The sequence below is a fragment of the Accipiter gentilis genome, unplaced genomic scaffold, assembly GCF_929443795.1.
Source record: "Accipiter gentilis unplaced genomic scaffold, bAccGen1.1, whole genome shotgun sequence".
In the NCBI taxonomy this organism is placed as follows: domain Eukaryota; kingdom Metazoa; phylum Chordata; class Aves; order Accipitriformes; family Accipitridae; genus Astur; species Astur gentilis.
Genome location: NW_026060884.1, coordinates 625275 through 635719, shown reverse-complemented (window position 1 = coordinate 635719; position 10445 = coordinate 625275).

Here is a 10445-nt window from a genome sequence, read left to right as displayed (position 1 = left end):
AGAAGAGAGCTTCCTGCAAAAGAGAAGAATCATCTAGGGTAGCCTCATTAGACAAATCTGGGGCTGCTACCTGAGATCTCCGGTCCTTATAAGAAAAGGCCAAAAGACTCTAGGAGACGTCTGGAAGGAATCACAGGGGATCCCAGAGGGCACAGGCTCCTCCAAAACAGAAAAAAGCCTCAACAGTAGCTTCCTAAGAGGAGTCTGGGGCTTCTACCTGACCCCTTAGGTAGGTAAAGCAGAGGACAGAAGACTGTGGGAGATGCCTGGGAGGAGTCTCAGGTGGCTGACGGAGTTGAGAGATTTCTCTACAGGAGAACAAAAATGTCTCGAGCTACTTACTTGGAGGAGTCTGGGGCAGGTAGATGGGATCTCCGGTCCCGAACGCAGAGGTCAAAACATTCTGGGATGACGCCTGGGAGGAGTCTTGGGTCGACCCCGGAGAAGAGAACTTCCTGCAAAAGAAAAGAATCATCTAGGGTAGCCTCATTAGACAAGTCTGGGGCTGCTACCTGGGATCTCCGGTCCTTATAAGAAAAGGCCAAAAGACTCTAGGAGACGTCTGGAAGGAATCACAGGGGATCCCGGAGGGCACAGGCTCCTCCAAAACAGAAAAAACCTCAATGGTAGCTTCCTTGGAGGAGTCTGGGGCTTCTACCTGACCCCTTAGGTAGGTAAAGCAGAGGACAGAAGACTGTGGGAGATGCCTGGGAGGAGTCTCAGGTGGCTGTCGGAGTTGAGAGATTTCTCTACAGGAGAACAAAAATGTCTCGAGCTACTTACTTGGAGGAGTCTGGGGCAGGTAGCTGGGATCTCCGGTCCCGAACGCAGAGGTCAGAATGTTCTGGGATGATGCCTGGGAGGAGTCTTGGGTTGATTCCGGAGAAGAGAGCTTCCTGCAAAAGAGAAGAATCATCTAGGGTAGCCTCATTAGACAAGTCTGGGGCAGCTACCTGCGATCTCGGGTCCTTATAAGAAAAGGCCAAAAGACTCTAGGAGACGTCTGGAAGGAATCAAAGGGGATCACGGAGGGCAGTGTTTCCTCCAAAAAAGAAAAAAGCCTCAACGGTAGCTTCCTTGGAGGTGTCTGGGGTTTCTACCTGACCCCTTAGGTAGGTAAAGCAGAGGACAGAAGACTGTGGGAGATGCCTGGGAGGAGTCTCAGGTGCCTGTCGGAGTTGAGGGATTTCTCTACAGGAGAACAAAAATGTCTCGAGCTACTTACTTGGAGGAGTCTGGGGCAGGTAGATGGGATCTCCGGTCCCGAACGCAGAGGTCAAAACGTTCTGGGATGACGCCTGGGAGGAGTCTTGGGTCGATCCCAGAGAAGAGAGCTTCCTGCAAAAGAGAAGAATCATCTAGGGTAGCCTCATTAGACAAGTCTGGGGCTGCTACCTGGGATCTCCGGTCCTTATAAGAAAAGGCCAAAAGACGCTAGGAGACGTCTGGAAGGAATCACAGGGAAACCCAGAGGTCAGAGGCTCCTCGAAAAAAAGAAAAAAACCTCAACGGTAGTTTCCTTGGAGGAGTCTGGGGCTTCTACCTGACCCCTTCGGTAGGTAAAGCAGAGGACAGAAGACTGTGGGAGATGCCTGGGAGGAGTCTCAGGTGGCTGTCGGAGTTGAGAGATTTCTCTACAGGAGAACAAAAATGTCTCGAGCTACTTACCTGGAGGAGTCTGGGGCAGGTAGCTGGGATCTCCGGTCCCGAACGCAGAGGTAAAAATGTTCTGGGATGACGCCTGGGAGGAGTCTTGGGTCGATCCCGGAGAAGAGAGCTTCCTGCAAAAGAGAAGAATCATCTAGGGTAGCCTCATCAGACAAGTCTGGGGCTGCTACCTGCGATCTCGGGTCCTTATAAGAAATGCCCAAAAGACTCTAGGAGACGTCTGGAAGGAATCACAGGGGATCCCCGAGGGCAGAGGTTCCTCCAAAAAAGAAAAAAACGTCAACGGTAGCTTCCTTGGAGGAGTCTAGGGCTTCTACCTGACCCCTTAGGTAGGTAAAGCAGAGGACAGAAGACTGTGGGAGATGCCTGGGAGGAGTCTCAGGTGGCTGTCGGAGTTGAGAGATTTCTCTACAGGAGAACAAAAATGTCTCGAGCTACTTACTTGGAGGAGTCTGGGGCAGGTAGCTGGGATCTCCGGTCCCGAATGCAGAGGTCAAAACGTTCTGGGATGACGCCTGGGAGGAGTCTTGGGTCAATCCTGGAGAAGAGAGCTTCCTGCAAAACAGAAGAATCATCTAGGGTAGCCTCATTAGACAAGTCTGGGGCTGCTACCTGCGATCTCCGGTCCTTATAAGAAAAGCCCAAAAGACTCTAGGAGACGTCTGGAAGGAATCACAGGGGATCCCAGAGGGCACAGGCTCCTCCAAAACAGAAAAAACCTCAACGGTAGCTTCCTAAGAGGAGTCTGGGGCTTCTACCTGACCCCTTAGGTAGGTAAAGCAGAGGACAGAAGACTGTGGGAGATGCCTGGGAGGAGTCTCAGGTGGCTGTCGGAGTTGAGAGATTTCTCTACAGGAGAACAAAAATGTCTCGAGCTACTTACTTGGAGGAGTCTGGGGCAGGTAGCTGGGATCTCCGGTCCTGAACGCAGAGGTCAAAACATTCTGGGATGACGCCTGGGAGGACTCTTGGGTTGATCCCAGAGAAGAGAGCTTCCTGCAAAAGAGAAGAATCATCTAGGGTAGCCTCATTAGACAAGTCTGGGGCTGCTACCTGGGATCTCCGGTCCTTATAAGAAAAGGCCAAAAGACGCTAGGAGACGTCTGGAAGGAATCACAGGGAATCCAGGAGGGCAGAGGTTCCTCCAAAAAAGAAAAAAACCTCAACGGTAGCTTCCTTGGAGGAGTCTGGGGCTTCTACCTGACCCCTTAGGTAGGTAAAGCAGAAGACAGAAGACTGTGGGAGATGCCTGGGAGGAGTCTCAGGTGGCTGTCGGAGTTGAGAGATTTCTCTACAGGAGAACAAAAATGTGTCGAGCTACTTACTTGGAGGAGTCTGGGGCAGGTAGCTGGGATCTCCGGTCCTGAACGCAGAGGTCAAAACATTCTGGGATGACGCCTGGGAGGACTCTTGGGTTGATCCCAGAGAAGAGAGCTTCCTGCAAAAGAGAAGAATCATCTAGGGTAGCCTCATTAGACAAGTCTGGGGCTGCTACCTGGGATCTCCGGTCCTTATAAGAAAAGGCCAAAAGACGCTAGGAGACGTCTGGAAGGAATCACAGGGAATCCAGGAGGGCAGAGGTTCCTCCAAAAAAGAAAAAAACCTCAACGGTAGCTTCCTTGGAGGAGTCTGGGGCTTCTACCTGACCCCTTAGGTAGGTAAAGCAGAAGACAGAAGACTGTGGGAGATGCCTGGGAGGAGTCTCAGGTGGCTGTCGGAGTTGAGAGATTTCTCTACAGGAGAACAAAAATGTCTCGAGCTACTTACTTGGAGGAGTCTGGGGCAGGTAGCTGGGATCTCCGGTCTCGAAAGCAGAGGTCAAAACGTTCTGGGATGACGCCTGGGAGGAGTCTTGGGTCGATCCCGGAGAAGAGAGCTTCCTGCAAAAGAGAAGAATCATCTAGGGTAGCCTCATTAGACAAATCTGGGGCTGCTACCTGAGATCTCCGGTCCTTATAAGAAAAGGCCAAAAGACTCTAGGAGACGTCTGGAAGGAATCACAGGGGATCCCAGAGGGCACAGGCTCCTCCAAAACAGAAAAAAGCCTCAACAGTAGCTTCCTAAGAGGAGTCTGGGGCTTCTACCTGACCCCTTAGGTAGGTAAAGCAGAGGACAGAAGACTGTGGGAGATGCCTGGGAGGAGTCTCAGGTGGCTGACGGAGTTGAGAGATTTCTCTACAGGAGAAAATGTGTCGAGCTACTTACTTGGAGGAGTCTGGGGCAGGTAGATGGGATCTCCGGTCCCGAACGCAGAGGTCAAAACATTCTGGGATGACGCCTGGGAGGAGTCTTGGGTCGACCCCGGAGAAGAGAACTTCCTGCAAAAGAAAAGAATCATCTAGGGTAGCCTCATTAGACAAGTCTGGGGCTGCTACCTGGGATCTCCGGTCCTTATAAGAAAAGGCCAAAAGACGCTAGGAGACGTCTGGAAGGAATCACAGGGGATCCCGGAGGGCACAGGCTCCTCCAAAAAAGAAAAAACCTCAATGGTAGCTTCCTTGGAGGAGTCTGGGGCTTCTACCTGACCCCTTAGGTAGGTAAAGCAGAGGACAGAAGACTGTGGGAGATGCCTGGGAGGAGTCTCAGGTGGCTGACGGAGTTGAGAGATTTCTCTACAGGAGAACAAAAATGTCTCGAGCTACTTACTTGGAGGAGTCTGGGGCAGGTAGCTGGGATCTCCGGTCCCGAACGCAGAGGTCAAAATGTTCTGGGATGACGCCTGGGAGGAGTCTTGGGTTGATTCCGGAGAAGAGAGCTTCCTGCAAAACAGAAGAATCATCTAGGGTAGCCTCATTAAACAAGTCTGGGGCTGCTACCTGCGATCTCGGGTCCTTATAAGAAAAGGCCAAAAGACTCTAGGAGACGTCTGGAAGGAATCAAAGGGGATCCCGGAGGGCAGTGTTTCCTCCAAAAAAGAAAAAAGCCTCAACGGTAGCTTCCTTGGAGGAGTCTGGGGTTTCTACCTGACCCCTTAGGTAGGTAAAGCAGAGGACAGAAGACTGTGGGAGATGCCTGGGAGGAGTCTCAGGTGCCTGTCGGAGTTGAGGGATTTCTCTACAGGAGAACAAAAATGTCTCGAGCTACTTACTTGGAGGAGTCTGGGGCAGGTAGATGGGATCTCCGGTCCCGAACGCAGAGGTCAAAACGTTCTGGGATGACGCCTGGGAGGACTCTTGGGTTGATCCCAGAGAAGAGAGCTTCCTGCAAAAGAGAAGAATCATCTAGGGTAGCCTCATTAGACAAGTCTGGGGCTGCTACCTGGGATCTCCGGTCCTTATAAGAAAAGGCCAAAAGACGCTAGGAGACGTCTGGAAGGAATCACAGGGAATCCCGGAGGTCAGAGGCTCCTCGAAAAAAAGAAAAAAACCTCAACGGTAGCTTCCTTGGAGGAGTCTGGGGCTTCTACCTGACCCCTTAGGTAGGTAAAGCAGAGGACAGAAGACTGTGGGAGATGCCTGGGAGGAGTCTCAGGTGGCTGTCGGAGTTGAGAGATTTCTCTACAGGAGAACAAAAATGTCTCGAGCTACTTACTTGGAGGAGTCTGGGGCAGGTAGCTGGGATCTCCGGTCCCGAATGCAGAGGTCAAAATGTTCTGGGATGACGCCTGGGAGGAGTCTTGGGTCAATCCTGGAGAAGAGAGCTTCCTGCAAAACAGAAGAATCATCTAGGGTAGCCTCATTAGACAAGTCTGGGGCTGCTACCTGCGATCTCCGGTCCTTATAAGAAAAGCCCAAAAGACTCTAGGAGACGTCTGGAAGGAATCACAGGGGATCCCAGAGGGCACAGGCTCCTCCAAAACAGAAAAAACCTCAACGGTAGCTTCCTAAGAGGAGTCTGGGGCTTCTACCTGACCCCTTAGGTAGGTAAAGCAGAGGACAGAAGACTGTGGGAGATGCCTGGGAGGAGTCTCAGGTGGCTGTCGGAGTTGAGAGATTTCTCTACAGGAGAACAAAAATGTCTCGAGCTACTTACTTGGAGGAGTCTGGGGCAGGTAGATGGGATCTCCGGTCCCGAACGCAGAGGTCAAAACATTCTGGGATGACGCCTGGGAGGAGTCTTGGGTCGACCCCGGAGAAGAGAACTTCCTGCAAAAGAAAAGAATCATCTAGGGTAGCCTCATTAGACAAGTCTGGGGCTGCTACCTGGGATCTCCGGTCCTTATAAGAAAAGGCCAAAAGACTCTAGGAGACGTCTGGAAGGAATCACAGGGGATCCAGGAGGGCACAGGCTCCTCCAAAAAAGAAAAAACCTCAATGGTAGCTTCCTTGGAGGAGTCTGGGGCTTCTACCTGACCCCTTAGGTAGGTAAAGCAGAGGACAGAAGACTGTGGGAGATGCCTGGGAGGAGTCTCAGGTGGCTGTCGGAGTTGAGAGATTTCTCTACAGGAGAACAAAAATGTCTCGAGCTAGTTACTTGGAGGAGTCTGGGGCAGGTAGCTGGGATCTCCGGTCCCGAACGCAGAGGTCAAAATGTTCTGGGATGACGCCTGGGAGGAGTCTTGGGTTGATTCCGGAGAAGAGAGCTTCCTGCAAAAGAGAAGAATCATCTAGGGTAGCCTCATTAAACAAGTCTGGGGCTGCTACCTGCGATCTCGGGTCCTTATAAGAAAAGGCCAAAAGACTCTAGGAGACGTCTGGAAGGAATCAAAGGGGATCACGGAGGGCAGTGTTTCCTCCAAAAAACAAAAAATCCTCAACGGTAGCTTCCTTGGAGGTGTCTGGGGTTTCTACCTGACCCCTTAGGTAGGTAAAGCAGAGGACAGAAGACTGTGGGAGATGCCTGGGAGGAGTCTCAGGTGCCTGTCGGAGTTGAGGGATTTCTCTACAGGAGAACAAAAATGTCTCGAGCTACTTACTTGGAGGAGTCTGGGGCAGGTAGATGGGATCTCCGGTCCCGAACGCAGAGGTCAAAACGTTCTGGGATGACGCCTGGGAGGAGTCTTGGGTCGATCCCAGAGAAGAGAGCTTCCTGCAAAAGAGAAGAATCATATAGGGTAGCCTCATTAGACAAGTCTGGGGCTGCTACCTGGGATCTCCGGTCCTTATAAGAAAAGGCCAAAAGACGCTAGGAGACGTCTGGAAGGAATCACAGGGAATCCCGGAGGTCAGAGGCTCCTCGAAAAAAAGAAAAAAAAACTCAACGGTAGCTTCCTTGGAGGAGTCTGGGGCTTCTACCTGACCCCTTAGGTAGGTAAAGCAGAGGACAGAAGACTGTGGGAGATGCCTGGGAGGAGTCTCAGGTGGCTGTCGGAGTTGAGAGATTTCTCTACAGGAGAACAAAAATGTCTCGAGCTACTTACTTGGAGGAGTCTGGGGCAGGTAGCTGGGATCTCCGGTCCCGAATGCAGAGGTCAAAACGTTCTGGGATGACGCCTGGGAGGAGTCTTGGGTCAATCCTGGAGAAGAGAGCTTCCTGCAAAACAGAAGAATCATCTAGGGTAGCCTCATTAGACAAGTCTGGGGCTGCTACCTGCGATCTCCGGTCCTTATAAGAAAAGCCCAAAAGACTCTAGGAGACGTCTGGAAGGAATCACAGGGGATCCCAGAGGGCACAGGCTCCGCCAAAACAGAAAAAACCTCAACGGTAGCTTCCTAAGAGGAGTCTGGGGCTTCTACCTGACCCCTTAGGTAGGTAAAGCAGAGGACAGAAGACTGTGGGAGATGCCTGGGAGGAGTCTCAGGTGGCTGTCGGAGTTGAGAGATTTCTCTACAGGAGAACAAAAATGTCTCGAGCTACTTACTTGGAGGAGTCTGGGGCAGGTAGCTGGGATCTCCGGTCCTGAAAGCAGAGGTCAAAACATTCTGGGATGACGCCTGGGAGGACTCTTGGGTTGATCCCAGAGAAGAGAGCTTCCTGCAAAAGAGAAGAATCATCTAGGGTAGCCTCATTAGACAAGTCTGGGGCTGCTACCTGGGATCTCCGGTCCTTATAAGAAAAGGCCAAAAGACGCTAGGAGACGTCTGGAAGGAATCACAGGGAATCCAGGAGGGCAGAGGTTCCTCCAAAAAAGAAAAAAACCTCAACGGTAGCTTCCTTGGAGGAGTCTGGGGCTTCTACCTGACCCCTTAGGTAGGTAAAGCAGAAGACAGAAGACTGTGGGAGATGCCTGGGAGGAGTCTCAGGTGGCTGTCGGAGTTGAGAGATTTATCTACAGGAGAACAAAAATGTGTCGAGCTACTTACTTGGAGGAGTCTGGGGCAGGTAGCTGGGATCTCCGGTCCTGAACGCAGAGGTCAAAACATTCTGGGATGACGCCTGGGAGGACTCTTGGGTTGATCCCAGAGAAGAGAGCTTCCTGCAAAAGAGAAGAATCATCTAGGGTAGCCTCATTAGACAAGTCTGGGGCTGCTACCTGGGATCTCCGGTCCTTATAAGAAAAGGCCAAAAGACGCTAGGAGACGTCTGGAAGGAATCACAGGGAATCCAGGAGGGCAGAGGTTCCTCCAAAAAAGAAAAAAACCTCAACGGTAGCTTCCTTGGAGGAGTCTGGGGCTTCTACCTGACCCCTTAGGTAGGTAAAGCAGAAGACAGAAGACTGTGGGAGATGCCTGGGAGGAGTCTCAGGTGGCTGTCGGAGTTGAGAGATTTATCTACAGGAGAACAAAAATGTGTCGAGCTACTTACTTGGAGGAGTCTGGGGCAGGTAGCTGGGATCTCCGGTCCTGAACGCAGAGGTCAAAACATTCTGGGATGACGCCTGGGAGGACTCTTGGGTTGATCCTGGAGAAGAGAGCTTCCTGCAAAAGAGAAGAATCATCTAGGGTAGCCTCATTAGACAAGTCTGGGGCTGCTACCTGGGATCTCCGGTCCTTATAAGAAAAGGCCAAAAGACGCTAGGAGACGTCTGGAAGGAATCACAGGGAATCCAGGAGGGCAGAGGTTCCTCCAAAAAAGAAAAAAACCTCAACGGTAGCTTCCTTGGAGGAGTCTGGGGCTTCTACCTGACCCCTTAGGTAGGTAAAGCAGAAGACAGAAGACTGTGGGAGATGCCTGGGAGGAGTCTCAGGTGGCTGTCGGAGTTGAGAGATTTCTCTACAGGAGAACAAAAATGTGTCGAGCTACTTACTTGGAGGAGTCTGGGGCAGGTAGCTGGGATCTCCGGTCTCGAACGCAGAGGTCAAAACATTCTGGGATGACGCCTGGGAGGAGTCTTGGGTCGATCCCGGAGAAGAGAGCTTCCTGCAAAAGAGAAGAATCATCTAGGGTAGCCTCATTAGACAAATCTGGGGCTGCTACCTGAGATCTCCGGTCCTTATAAGAAAAGGCCAAAAGACTCTAGGAGACGTCTGGAAGGAATCACAGGGGATCCCAGAGGGCACAGGCTCCTCCAAAACAGAAAAAAGCCTCAACAGTAGCTTCCTTGGAGGAGTCTGGGGCTTCTACCTGACCCCTTAGGTAGGTAAAGCAGAGGACAGAAGACTGTGGGAGATGCCTGGGAGGAGTCTCAGGTGGCTGACGGAGTTGAGAGATTTCTCTACAGGAGAAAATGTGTCGAGCTACTTACTTGGAGGAGTCTGGGGCAGGTAGATGGGATCTCCGGTCCCGAACGCAGAGGTCAAAACATTCTGGGATGACGCCTGGGAGGAGTCTTGGGTCGACCCCGGAGAAGAGAACTTCCTGCAAAAGAAAAGAATCATCTAGGGTAGCCTCATTAGACAAGTCTGGGGCTGCTACCTGGGATCTCCGGTCCTTATAAGAAAAGGCCAAAAGACGCTAGGAGACGTCTGGAAGGAATCACAGGGGATCCCGGAGGGCACAGGCTCCTCCAAAAAAGAAAAAACCTCAATGGTAGCTTCCTTGGAGGAGTCTGGGGCTTCTACCTGACCCCTTAGGTAGGTAAAGCAGAGGACAGAAGACTGTGGGAGATGCCTGGGAGGAGTCTCAGGTGGCTGTCGGAGTTGAGAGATTTCTCTACAGGAGAACAAAAATGTCTCGAGCTACTTACCTGGAGGAGTCTGGGGCAGGTAGCTGGGATCTCCGGTCCCGAACGCAGAGGTAAAAATGTTCTGGGATGACGCCTGGGAGGAGTCTTGGGTCGATCCCGGAGAAGAGAGCTTCCTGCAAAAGAGAAGAATCATCTAGGGTAGCCTCATTAGACAAGTCTGCGGCTGCTACCTGCGATCTCGGGTCCTTATAAGAAATGCCCAAAAGACTCTAGGAGACGTCTGGAAGGAATCACAGGGGATCCCGGAGGGCAGAGGTTCCTCCAAAAAAGAAAAAAACGTCAACGGTAGCTTCCTTGGAGGAGTCTAGGGCTTCTACCTGACCCCTTAGGTAGGTAAAGCAGAGGACAGGAGACTGTGGGAGATGCCTGGGAGGAGTCTCAGGTGGCTGACGGAGTTGAGAGATTTCTCTACAGGAGAACAAAAATGTCTCGAGCTACTTACTTGGAGGAGTCTGGGGCAGGTAGCTGGGATCTCCGGTCCCGAATGCAGAGGTCAAAACGTTCTGGGATGACGCCTGGGAGGAGTCTTGGGTCAATCCTGGAGAAGAGAGCTTCCTGCAAAACAGAAGAATCATCTAGGGTAGCCTCATTAGACAAGTCTGGGGCTGCTACCTGCGATCTCGGGTCCTTATAAGAAAAGCCCAAAAGACTCTAGGAGACGTCTGGAAGGAATCACAGGGGATCCCAGAGGGCACAGGCTCCGCCAAAACAGAAAAAACCTCAACGGTAGCTTCCTAAGAGGAGTCTGGGGCTTCTACCTGACCCCTTTGGTAGGTAAAGCAGAGGACAGAAGACTGTGGGAGATGCCTGGGAGGAGTCTCAGGTGGCTGAC